The sequence below is a fragment of the Chelmon rostratus genome, chromosome 5, assembly GCF_017976325.1.
Source record: "Chelmon rostratus isolate fCheRos1 chromosome 5, fCheRos1.pri, whole genome shotgun sequence".
NCBI classification, from domain to species: Eukaryota; Metazoa; Chordata; class Actinopteri; order Chaetodontiformes; family Chaetodontidae; genus Chelmon; species Chelmon rostratus.
This window is the reverse complement of record NC_055662.1, coordinates 29,371,158-29,385,242: the sequence shown is the minus strand read 5'-3', so window position 1 is coordinate 29,385,242 and position 14,085 is coordinate 29,371,158. Positions and strand designations below refer to the sequence as shown.

General features: G+C 44.5%; 1 protein-coding gene across 3 annotated transcripts in view; it reads right to left on the bottom strand.

The window, feature by feature from the left end:
- LOC121606924 (dematin-like) overlaps window positions 1–12,712 on the bottom strand; it is a 26,462-nt gene extending 13,750 nt beyond the window's left edge. For 2 of the 3 annotated variants that reach the window (XM_041937540.1, XM_041937538.1), the window contains exons 1-2: window positions 12,626–12,691; window positions 1,584–1,640 (exon numbers count right to left, since the gene is read on the bottom strand). The gene's annotated coding sequence lies outside the window, so the exon portion shown is untranslated. Of the gene's footprint in view, window positions 1–1,583; window positions 1,641–12,625 lie in introns of all 3 variants that reach the window. The other variant, XM_041937539.1, reaches the window with a different exon arrangement.
- Window positions 12,713–14,085: the final 1,373 nt, after the last annotated feature.

Genomic DNA, 14,085 nt, shown 5'->3' with positions numbered 1-14,085 from the left:
AAAATACACACTATACACACTATATACACTATACACACTATACACTATATACACTGTACACTATATACACTATACACAATACACACTATATACACTATACACTATATACACTATATACACTATGCACTATCTACACTATGCACTATATACACTATACAAAATACACACTATACACACTATATACACTATACACACTATACACTATATACACTGTACACTATATACACTATACACACTATACACTATATACACTACACTATACACTATATACACTATATACACAATACACACTATATACACTATACACACTATACACTACATACACTATACACTATATACAGTATACGCTATACACACTATACACTATATACACTACATTATATACACTATACACACTATACACACTATATACTATACACACTATACACTATATACACTATACACTATACACACTATACACTATACACACTATTCACTATACACTATAAACAATACACACTATATACTCTATCCACTATATACACTCTACACTACATACACAATACACACTATACACACTATACACACTATCCACTATACACACTATGCACACTATACACTAAACACACTGTACACACTATACACGCTACACACACTGTACACAGTATACACAGTATACACAGTATTTTAAATATATAATTTTATTCCTTTATTTTCATCATTTCTTGCTCAAACCTGTAAATTAAAGTGTTTAACCCATTTTTTAATAATCTTTTCATATTTCTGTCTCTGATGTTTCAGACTTTGTGCAGATTTGACAGATTTTGGTCAGACCCGCTCTGAGCCCCTCCCCTCCTGTATTGATCTCTGCTGGTCTCTGATGTCACTGAATAATTAATGTGTTAAAATGTGTTTGACTGGTTTCAGTCTGACTGGGAGCTGTGGTCTTTCTCCAGCAGGAGCTGTGCTGTGATGTATGTTCACGGTTCTTTGGTAAAAGCCCTTCCAGCCAGACAGGGTTCTATGTGGGTTCTCCCCATATGATGGATATGTTAAAACAGATGAAGCTACACCCTCGAGGCCTCCCTTCATCATGTTATATTCCAGAGAAGAAAGAGATCTGTCTGCCCCTGGAGAGAGATCAATTACAATCTGATGGCTCCTGGTGATCAATAACCTGATCAATAAACTGGTGAATCAGGTTTCACTTCCTCCTCTCTGGACTGTTTGTCCTCAGTCAGACGTTACTGCTCAGCCTCAGTGGTGGAATGTAAGTACATTTACTCAAGTAGTGTACTCAAGTGCAATTTTGAGGTACTTGTACTTTATTTGGGTATTTCATCTTAAGTATTTTCCTTTGTGCTTCTACACTGTTTCTGATCTTCCACCACACAAACTAGCAATGCTAAGAAGAGGCCTTCTGACGCCTTCACGTGTAGTATTCATTCAGTTTCAGACAGGCCTGAAAATCTGGTCTGTTTCCACGAATGTGAATCGATAATAGAGGTCGTGTAAAATCACACTTTTAGGCCTGAGCCGTCAAGGTTATTAAACACACAACAAGACTTAAAATCACACAGGAAGTGCTGAAATGGTCAACTTACATCTTTTCACTGGTGTTTCACAGCTCAGACTCTTCAGCTCGCCAGACAGAAAACCTGCTGACAGAAAACCAGAAAGAAGTCAGGAGGAGAAGATGAAGAACAAAGCAGAGCATGTAAACATGTCACGTATGTTCACATTCACATATCTGACACCCAGACGACAGAGACCCAAACAGCCCGTCTTTACAGCAGGACCAGGTGAGTCCAGCTCTGCTTCAGGTGAAGCAGACGACCCGTTCATGTCACAGTGAATCAGCTCACATCCTCACAACCGCCCTGTGAGAATCAGCAGATATTTGAATGGAGTTCTGAGCAGAGTGATCTGTCCTCCTCGCGTTTGCTCTGCATCTATTTTCAGATCCAGGTTTTAGTTCCAGGAAGTCGATGCTGTTGCTAAGCAACGGTGCTGGCAGGAGTTTGATCTGGAGATGGACTCTGTTCCATCTGACAAAAAGCACAGCATGAAGTGACGTTCAGGAGGAAACCGACGTCCATCTTTGAATAAATGAGGCTTTTGACCGACTGGACAGTGAGCTTCCAGATCTAGATCTAGATCTAGGGATCCTGAGTCCCAGGACGCAAAACCCTGACTCCAGAGCAAAGATAAAGTCACAAAATGTTTTGATTGTGTGGATTATAGGGGGCGCTGTGCTGGTTTTATATTTAAACAGTTGTGTGATGTCCTGCTTTCTGAAGTCTAAGAAAACAACCCTGATGACATCACATTATCGCAGCTCGAGCTTCTGCTGGATTGGCTAATTTGGAGGCAGGGAGGGTCTAATGCAAGAGGCTGTGGAGTTGCATTATGGGAATTGTAGGTTCCATTGATTTTTAACCATGCTGCTGCTTCGACTTGGACCGTTCTCGTTTAAATCTGTGGTCGATTTAAAGGAAGTAGAATACTTCATCTCGAGAGCCCTTTAACATTTCATCCGTCTGTCATGTCTCGTCAGATGTGTTAATGTGTTTTGTTCACGAGCGTCATGTCTTGTCTTGCACTTCCTGTTTTATTGTGAAACCTAACTCTCCTGTCGTTTCAGGCCCTTGCCTTCCCGGTGTGTTTCCCGCCTGTCTGATTGTCTACCCCGCCCTAATTGTCTCCACCTGTTCATTGTTACCTCGTGTATATATAGTCTGCGTCTCCCTTTGTCTTGTGCCAGATTGTCTCGTGCCTTGTCCTGTACTTGCCTTGCTATCTAGCGTTCCATGATCCTTGTCTTCTGTGTTCCTGTAAGTCTAGTTATTAGTCCAGCCTTGTACCTTTTGTTTGCTAATTTGTTAACGAGCCATCTTTGAGCCTTTGATAGTTTTTGTTCTTTTTCTAGTCTAGTTATCCTCAGCGTTTTCTGTTGTACTTTGTTACATTTCTTAGTTTGTATGCCATTTATCCTGAGCGCTTTGAGTTAATAAATTTCCTTTATTTTGAAACCTCGCTGAGTTGTCTGTGGTCTGCATTCTGAGTCCTGAAACCTTGTGCCTCCGGGCTTGTCACCGTCAGCTTCAAGGTTCATTTCTCAACATGAAGCTTAGATACAAATAAGAGCCACGTCCGCCATGTTTGTATCTGATTAAAACTGATGTTCAGCTCGTCATTAACAGGAAGTGAAGCTACAGGAGACAACAAACTGACATCTCAGACTGTGTGTTTGAACCAGGAGGGTCCAGCAGGTCAGACATCACCATGGAACTAAGATCATATAAGAATGACTATTAGGTAAACTATATTACACATAATACACACATTTCTTTTTGATTCTTCCTCACAAAAAACAAAAAAATTCAAATCATATCAATTCAAAAGAAAGTGATCAAGTCCACCCCCCAGAGTGTGCATGACTCTGTTCAACCTGACTGTAGGTGTAGGGTCACATGACCGTGAATCACTCATCTATCAGGGGTGAGAGTGTTGTATTGAATAAAAACCAACATGTCAGCGACAGAATGTTTCAAACCTTAACAGCGACCACGTTCTTGGTGAATGCTGTTCACGGATTGGCTGACATATTCTTTAAATGTAAATCTGCTGATCAGATTAACAGGACAGTTCGTTCAGCTTCTCGTTCAGTGAATCTGTGAGTCTGTTGGGACGGGAGATAACTCAGAGGAATGCTGGGAGATATCTGAAGGTTGCTAGGTTACCACACCCAGCCGGCCAATCAGCTGGCAGGAATGTGGAGGAGACAAAGAGGGAGATGCTGCACTAAAATAGACCTCCCACCATCAGACCACCCACACACACACACACACACACACACACACACACACACTGCAGGTCACAGTCTCAGACAAACCCCGCCCGGCTGCCACGCCTGGGAGTAGAAATCAGACTCAAGTCCCTCCAGCCTCACAGACTAGATGACCTGACGTCCTGATTCAGTTTTTGGTGAATCCACCTTGTTGACAGTTATCAGTGATTTCCTACATTTCCCAGAATTCCTGTGGGCAGCTCAGAGTGGAGGTACTCCGGCTGGTTGCTTTCAGCTGCTGGTGTGTGGGAGGAGAACGTGATAGTGATGGTGTGAGTCTCACTCCTGACTGAAAAAACACAACCAGTTTCTGAAAAAACTGAACAAAATGGAGCCAGAAATGAAGAAAACAGCAGGATGTGTCTGTCAGAGAGGACGCTTCTTCACGCTGTTTGATTTTTGTGCTGAAACGAAGCAGAAATGTTTTATACTTTTCAGTTTGAAACGTTTGGAAACCAGAACAAATAAAACTTCTGGGTGAAAAAATGCTAAAATTATGACCTGAATCAGGAAATATCTGATCAGAGAACAAGTCAACGAGCTGCAGACACATTTCAGTTCAGTGAATACCCAGCATTTTCATTATTAATGATTAAATTAATCTATGACTAATTAAATGGCGATCACCTTTAAACATCATGAATACTAAAACTACTTCCTGTAATTTGTTTGACATGAGTCTTTGTGCTGCTGTTTCTGCTGATGGTTCGTTTCTTCTCCAGTGAAGCATCATGTTCTCATGGTGTGTTCTCAAACCGCAGCTTTGTGGAGGAACAGCAGCTCGTGAGGTGGAGTTTATACATTGGTACAGTACTTTAGTAAATGTACTTAGTTACTTTCCACCGCTGGCACCAGCAGAGGAACGTTCACTGACTGGTGGACTTTTCCAGTGACCGTCTGTCTTCCTCTCTGTGTTTGGATGAAGAGGCGTAAATTACCTCGTTAATATCACAGAGGGGGTCGTTAGTACCGGTCACTGCGTCTGTTCACAGAAAACACACACTGAGGTCCTGAGAACGCACAGACCTTACATTTACACACACACACACACACACACACACACACACACACACACAGACACATGCACACACACACACATACATACACACACACACACACACACACCTACGCATACACACACACACACAAACACACACACAAACACATACACCTACGCATACACACACACACATACAAACAAACACACACACGCATACACATGCACACACACACACACACAAACACACACACACACATCCGCATACACACACGCACACGTGCACACGCACACACACACACACGCACACACAAACACACACATACACACACGCACACACACACACACACGCACACACACACACACCTAAACACACACACGCACACACAGGCACACACACAAACACATATGTATACACTCATATGCACAAACACAAATGAGCTGATGGACTGTTTCCACTGTTTCGTTCATGTATTTCTATTTGTATTATCTTTCATTTGTCTGCTCTTGTTTTCTGAAGGACACTGGTGACCTTTGATGTGGATTGAAACTGTGTCTGTTCAGCAGAAGAGCCAAATGTCCAGCAGTCCTTAAACACACCAACAAGGCCAGCTTCCAGGAAACTGAAAGCTCTGAAGAACTCACATCTTTAACGTCATTTTCAGGACAAACACTCAGTTTTCCAGGTTTATCTGCAGATAAAAATGGTCCGTTTTCCATGTTTCAGCTGCGGAGCTGCAGCGGTGCTCCTCCTCTGAACCTTCATCCCGCCGGCTTCGTGCTGTTCGTCTCCTCTCAGGGTTTGTTGAGTCGTGATGCAGTAAAACGTGAAACATGTTGATGCCTGAAGCTGTAAGTGGGTCACAGGCTGAAAACTGCTGAGTCACTGCTTCACAGTCACAGCTCTGCCCGATCCCTCTCGTTCTCAACCTTCAGCTTCATCTTCATCAGCAGTTTCATAACGTCGTTCCGTTTGCTGTTCAGGGCATTTGATGAAGAAGACAGAAACTGATGAAGAGCTGGATAACTAGCAGGAGTAGCCTGAGGTGTAGATGAATCAATGGAGAATCCAAAGGAAGGAGGCATGCTAAACGCTAACATGCTAAATGTTAGCACTTCACATGCTAAAAACGTCAGTTTGTGAAGCAGCTGTGTGAGCCGATGGCGTATGAATACATTAATGCTCGCAGAGCTCACGGCCTCCATCATGGCCGCCACTCACCTTGACCCAATGAGCTGCCCTCCTCTGCCTCTGATTGGTTTACACTGATGTTCTAACTAATCATCACCCCCATGCCTAAACCTAACCAACTCAACCAGTGCTAGCCAATCAGAGGCAGAGGAGGGCGGCTCGTTCCTTCGCCGTGGTGGGATTCATTTAGCGACCGTTCACCACTGACTGAGTTACAGGAAATCACAAGACGCAACAGTTCCACGTGTGTGTGCGTGTGCACGTGTGTGTGTTTTGGCAGGCTTTTATCTCGGCTCACAGAGAAGTGACCACACCCAGACGGTCGTCGTCATTGGCTGTCACAGATGACATCACAGCGTCTGTGTAACGTCTTTAAGATGTTTGTGGTGAAGTTTTGATTGACAGGAGTCAGAGGTCGGTGTGTTTCCTTCCATGCTCCCTTTTTCCTTTCCTTTCCTCCATCCTTTAAACTCTGTCTTTCTTTAGTGTTTCTTTCCTGATATCATTCTTTGTTTTCCTTCCTTTTTTTCCTTCCTTCATTCCTTCCTTTCCTTCATCCTTTTTTTACATTTCCTCATCTGTTCCTTCCTCATGCCCTGCTTCCTTCCACACTTTTTATTAATGTTATACCCCTTCCTTTCCTTCCCTTCCTCATCACCTCCCACCTGTTGTTTCAGGATTACTCATTGACACCGTCCAGCTGCCGTTATATCTCTGTGCATCTGTTGTCATGACAACAGCTCCTTTATGAAACACTGATTTGATGAAAGCTCAGAATGCTAACTGCTAACTGAAGCGCTTGGCACCCACACAGGTGATGTGTCGATGACAATACCTGAACTGTCAGGTGTGTCATTATGTTGTTACATGGAAGCCATGACATCAGCTGACCTGAAGTCAGACTTCACAACATGAAACCCTTCCTCCTCTCCTCCATATTTCCTTTCCTACCTCCCTCTGTCCTTGCTGTACTCCCTCTTTTCTTCCCTTTCGTTTCAAGTTTCTCCTTTCCTTCTTCCTTTCCTTCTTTTTTCTCCTTCCTTTCCTCCTGGCTTGGCAGACCTGTGTCCTTCTCTCCTTCTTAGTGTTTCCATTCCAAGCTTCCCCATTCTTTCTTTTCTTCCTTCCTTCCTTCCTTCCTTCCTTCCTGCCTCTCCTCCTTGCTAACATCCTTGTCTCATTGCTTTATTATAAATATCCTGATTCTTTGTGCTTCAAGGCAAAATGTAAAGAATTTTGTGTTTATGAATAAAGTTTATATCTAAACTTTATCAGTATCTTCCTTTCTTGCGTACTCCTCTCTTCACTCCATACCTCCTTCTGTCCTCGTAGCGTCTCATTATAACCAATGACAGTGCAGCTGTGTTGGGATCAGCAGCTCATATTACTGTGATATGGATGTTTCTGAGGATCTGACGAGGTGACGGCAGCTCAGTGTGGGTGGAAGAACAAAACAGAGATGCATTTTCAAATGTACAGCGTGTGCATGAGAAAGGTCCAGGTCTGATATCAGAGGAGGGAGGAAGGTGTTGTTCTGAATAAAGCTCGTCCATCTGTCATATCAGCAAACACTCAACTTAAAATTCCTGCAGCGGAGAATCGACCGACAGAGCTGACGGCAGCCTGAAGGCCTGCAGCCAAAACAACACAGTGCAACAGTTAGAGCAGCCGACACACACACACGCACCGCCACCACTGGCTGTGCCCATGGCCTTATTCCTGCAGCATCAACAACTCCCCCCACCGGCCCCCCCGGCCCCCTGCTGCTCTCAGAGATAAGAGCTGAGGCCTCCGTCTGCTGCAGCGACACACTGGATTCAACCCACATTAGTTATTAAAGGAGCACTCAGCTTTTTTGTAACCTGAGGATTAAAGAGCATCACAGCCCATCACGCTGGTCTGAAACAGTCTGCAGTCCAGACTGTCCTCCAGTCCTCTGGTCCCTGAGGCCGGACTAAGAGCGACCCGGAGTCTGGGGCCTCGGCCAGGCACAACCCGAAAGAACTACACAGTGCCGCTGCCCTGTGGGCCCAGCTCCCACGGGGATAGGCACAGGTGTCTCAGCATGAGCAGGCGGGACTGGAACAATAATAACAGGCTCAGTCAGGTCAGTTTTTATATGTAAATATGCAGATTGCACATGAATAAATGCAATCATTTAAAACGCTACATAACACACAAGAGACATTATTGTCACTTGGCAAAAACAAAAAAGGTTGCATCTGCCTTAATAAATCACTGATTTACTGCACCAGGCAAAATGACACAAATCAAACACACCCACAATGTTCAGTGACCAACAGGTGCATGCTGGGTACTGCGGGAGTATTGGGAACTTCCAGTCCTCTAATCAAACGAGAACTGTGTCCACATTCTGGGCACAGAGTCAAACACGTTTCGGTGGGTTGGACTTCACGGTTGCCTCTGGTCTCCAGTCCTGTTCGTGATATTCATGGACAGGAACTCAAGTCCGGTTAGGAGAGCCTCTGGTTTGGGAAACTCAGAATTAGGTATCTGCTTTTTGCAGATGACGTGGTTTTGTGAGCTTAATCAGACCGTGACCTTCATCACGCACTGGGGCCACCGCCGTGAGCTGAGGGTAGTGACCAAAAAGATGACATTGTGATAAAATGAGTTTCCTCTGCAGGTGTCGAGGTTCAGACTTAGACTTAATGAAGAGCTGGGTCTTCTGGAGGGAGCTCAGAAGACAGATGCCGCTCCTTCGAGTTGAGAGGAGCCAGCTGAGGTAGAGTATCTCATTCGGATGCCTTCTGGGTGCCTTCCTTTGGAGGTTTTTCAGGCACGTCCAACTGGAAGGAGACTGGAAGGATTACATCTCAGGATCCTGCAGGAGGAGCTGGAAAACGATGCTGCCAGCATGACCCGAGCCCAGAGGGCAGGGCAGGGAAGAATGACCTCAATAACTTAACATCAGTAAGACCATGACACTAGTCAGAAACCCTAAACCACTAAAGTAGTGGTTCCAGACCTGGGAGTCACTTTTAAGTGTAAATGTTTGGTCAGGTATGAAAGATTAACTGGAAGAACGTGACATCTCGAGTAGAGGAGAGGTCTCACTCTGTTGGAGTTGTTGAAGTACAGAAACCCTCTGATGGTGCAGTGATGGTGCAGAGCGGAGCTTCTTCTCTCACAGATGATCTTTGGTCGAGTTCAGACAACAGAAAGTTTCTCTTCGTTCTGTTGGTTACTCACAGAATGAACATCAACAGCTGATCTGAGTTGCAGCCGGAGACGTTGGTCATGAAAGTGATGACGAAGAGTGACGAAGCTGCAGCCTCAATGCTTCCCCAAAACAGATTTGTGTTGTAGCTCAGCGAATCAGAGCGCGTTCTGGCCTCCGTACTGTCAGAACTGCTGCAACATCGGCAGGCTGAGTTCACACAGCAGAGTCCAGTACAGACAGGATCAGACCTTGGATCAGTATCAGTATCATCCGACCAAGAAGTTCATCAGAACTGATAAATACTGACTCAAACACAGGAAACAGCTAGCGGAGGAGAAAAGACAGTTAGCTTTAACGGCTAGCTGTGGCTAGCTTACGAGCTAGCTTTAAATGGATGCGGCTCTCCTGCTTTGACTGTTTGCTTGTGAGATGTTCTGTTTGAAATGATGCGTCTATGGTAAAAACAACCAGTGGATTTACTCGCTGCTTACTGGTTATCCAGAGTCACCAGTGAAGTCCGGCACTGGTCGAAGACGTACTCTGTTCTTTCATATCAGTAAAAGTACCAATACGATGATGAAAAAGCAGCTGATTACGAGTCAAAGTTGTGCACTGAAAATGTTACTGAAGTATAAATATCATCAGCAAAATGTAGTTAGAGTACAAAAGTAAAGGTACTGATCAGACTCAGCAACAGTCTTTAAATATCAGTCAGAAATATGTGAACACATGGAAGAACCTGACCTGTTCACAGCCTACAGGAAGACAGAAACTCAGCTGAACCTGCAAAATCTGCAGCTATCAGATAAATATAGATGAGTAAAAAGTACAGTATTTACTTTAACGTGTAAAGTAGCACAGACTTAAGATAATCAGGCAAAGTACAAATTCCTTAGAATTGTACTTAAGCTCAATACCTGAGAGGCAGAAAAAGTTGACAGCAGGCCTCTGATGAGCCAAACTGTAAAGAGGGATTCAAACCAGCAACCTCCCATCAGCATGGCTGCGGACTGAGCTCGACTCCTGCTTTCTATTTCTGCTGCAGCAGAGTCTCTGTGGGGCAAAGTTTCTATTGTATAACATGAGTGAAGATGACTCATGTGTGCAGGAATAGAGGAGAGCGCCCACGCAGCGCTGAGACGTTCAGGGACCGTACGAGCGCAGGACGCCGGCGAGGAGAGTGTGAATGTTCTGGAGCAGATGTGAGTTTACAGAAACGCTCGCTGGCGTCTGAGGAGAGACGGTGGTCCGAGCTCACAGTGATCGTTTGATCCTCGACGGCTTGTTTAGTTACTGATTTCTGCAACTAATGATTCATTCTGGATCAATCAGCTGATTATTTCCTCCATTAATCGATCGATCGATCGGTTTGGAAACATTGTGAAAATAGTGAGAAATGTGGTGACGATGAGGCCAAAGTGACGCCTTCACAGTGTTTGTTTAGTCCAAAGCTCCACATTATTACAAACACATTCAGATCATTCAGAGGAAAAGCAGCAAATCAAACATCAAATGATTTTACAGCAACAATCAATAGATGATCAGTCATTTTCTGTCCATCAGCTCACTGATTAATCGACTGATCGTTTAAACTGTTTAAGTTCCATTTATAACTAATCATCATATTTTAGAAATCTTTCGTTTGTAGCATGAGAGGAAAATACTCCAGTCAAGTACTAGTACCTCAAATCTGTACCGAAGTACCATGATTGAATAAATGTTTCACACACACACATTCACACACACACTCACACGCACTCACTCACACACACACATTCACAGGTTCTTTCTAGCTCCCACCGGACTGGAAACCATTATTCCCAGCTGCAGCAGGCTGAATGGGTCGTCCTGATACAGTTTCCATTCTGAACCGTTTGTTTACCATCTGTCACGTTCTCACGGCGACCTTTGACCTGAACATTCAGGACCAGACAGGTAAAAAGTTCCCAAAGTTGTATTTTAAAACTGAACAATTTCCATCCATGAGCAGAGAGTCTGTTGTTCAGTGTTTCCATGACAACAGCTGTCTCCACCTCTGACTTCACATACATCCCTCCAGAACAGCACAAAACCACCCGCCTCTGTTCTCCACGTGAGCACGAACATGACTTCATCATCTGTGACGCTGCAGAAGCATTAACGCTGAAGTTCGATGTGCTTGTTCTCCTCTGAGACGACGCTCAGGGTTCACAGCCCGGCCAGCTTAGCGACAGCACTGCTGTGAGCTACATGCTAACACCAGCATGCTAACCTTGGTCCACAATGATGTTAACCTGGTAATGTTTAGCAGGTATGTTCACCATGTTCACCATTCTAGCTTAGCATGTTAGCATATAACATTAGCTAATTAGCTAATTAGCATTAAACACAAATTCCAGCTGAGGCTGAAGAGAGGGACACTAATGCTGCAGGTATTTGCTCACACATCAGCATGCTGGCCTGATGGTGGCGCTAGATGATCAGTCAGAGGATCAATAAAGTTTTTAGAGTTCAGGGGAGCATGAACACCTGAACCACCTTTATCACAAAGCTGTTAGCATTAACTTTAAAACACAGACAGGCTGGCAGTCAGACAGACAGACCGTGTCAGTCATCACAGGATATTATAAAGATATTACAGATCACACATTTCTAAATTACAGTTCAGACACTGAGTGGGACCATGATGGGACGAGTGGAGGGTGGAGGCCGGCCGGCAGATGTTGTGATGCTGGACGAGGAGGGGGGTCTGAGGGGGGTGTTACATAAAACCATCCCCTCCTTCTAATCCTGCATCCCTGCATCCCTCCATCCTCCTCTCCTCCGCGGCGTGCTCACTGTCCAGCAGCCTCTTACATAACTTCATCTGAATCATATCTGATCACATCGATCCTTAGTCACTGTGTGCTTTTATATTTTTGACGCCGGCTGGAGGGGGCGGGACGCCGGAGCCACTCTGTCCCGCTGCGGCGCTCCGCGGCCCGGCGTGCCACAGCACCGGCTCCCCGGACAAGGTCGACCACAGCCGGGGAGAACCGGGCCGAATTCCCGCTGAAATCATCCGCATCATATTCCTACATGATGTTTGTATAAGAGCGTCGGGACACTGACACGAGCCAGACAGCACATTTTCATCCAAACTTCACTCTGCAGTTTTGCTGGACATCAAAACATCGAACAAAAATACTCAATAATACTTACAACAGTATTTGTACACCGATCCCACAGAGTATTTTCTATGACGCCTGTATTATTTACCACAGGCCTGTAATACTGCAGTAATTCGGCAGTAATACTGCTGTAATATTGCTGTAATATTGCTGTAATACTGCTGTAAAACTGCACACCAGGTCTTTTAGTTTTCTGGTCGTTTCTGTCAGGATTAATCTCACACACAGAGAGACGTGTTGTGGTGGAGGAGAACTGAGCTGAAGCTGGTCTTACCTGCGGCTGTTCGTCAGAAACATCCAGCAGCTCCGTCATCAACTGCTCCTCACTGCGCTCAGACACACATATACCCGCCGCGCGTGAGTGTGTGTGTGTGTGTGATAGCAGCACTGTGCCTCTCTCTCTCTCTCTCTCTCTCCCTCTCTCTCTCTCTCTCTCTCTCTCTCTCTCTCTGGACCAGTCCATTTCCAGCAGTGGGGGGTTAAACATGACAGTGCAACATGTCGCTGTGAGTTCAGTTTACTGAGCATCAGGCTGAAACATAAGAATCTACAGACACAGAGAAAGGATTCCTGAATGGGCCCACTGAGGGGCCACGGGCCCCCCCGGGCCAGAGCCGCTGTTTGAAATGACTGGTAAGATTTCTTATTAGAAATGAACATGAAACCAGTTTTCTTAATAATTTACCATTCAAAATTTCTACTGATCATTTTACATACTTTGGGATCAATAAAGCCAAAAACCCAAAACATTTTTTCAAGCTCAATTATTTGGAGCTGATAGGAAAAATCAAAATTCTGATAGATAAATGGAAACGCCTCCCTCTCTCCTTAATTGGGCGTGTTAATGTTACTGATGGTGGTACCCCCTAAATTTATCTCTTTCAAAATCTGCACATTTTTCTTCAGTCTTCTTTTTTTAATTAATAGACTATTATTATTATTATTATTCCTTTCATCTGGGGAGCCGAGGGTGGCCTTGGGCTCCCTGTGTTTGACACTGTTACTGGGCCTGTAATGTCAGAACAGGGGTTTTCTGGTCTCAAGCTTTATCGCCCACAGACCAGTAGACCGCCCTCAGTCCAAGCTGGCCTGACATTGAGTTGTGTCGAGCACTGTCACTAACAGGAGCCTCCTTGACGGCCGTGTTATTTTCTAAATTAAATTTCACAGCTAAACAATTGAAAGGTGACTTTATGTTATATAATACCTTTCAAATATTAAAGTACTGGGTGTCTCGGAGGTGTCCATTAATGCTCCCATCTGTCAGAACCCCTCTTTTGAACCAGCTTTGATGGACTGTCTGATAAATGTAAGATGGCTGGTGGGACTGTAGGACATCTTTGGTCTTGTCCACGTCTCAGGTCTTTCTGGGATAACATCCTTCACTTGTGCAGTGACATATACAACAGACAGTTACTTCCTGACAGCCTGCTTGTGATACTAGGTCACTCCAGCCACTCTATAGCTCTTCCTCGAGCCTTGCAACAAGCCCTCATGTTTGGTATTGTCATGGCGAAAAGGGTTATTTACCGGCGTCCCCTCCATGCTTTAAAATCTGGTTAAATGACGTGGTCTCATGAGCTCAGATACTCTCTCTCTGATGTGCACACTAAGTTTCTCAAAGTCTGGAGAGCATTTATTGAACACATCAAGAAGGAAAAATGTCTTCCGTGTAATTGATTGTAACAAATTGTAATATGTCCTGCTGGTTCACTATTTTCCTCTGCTTTTTAA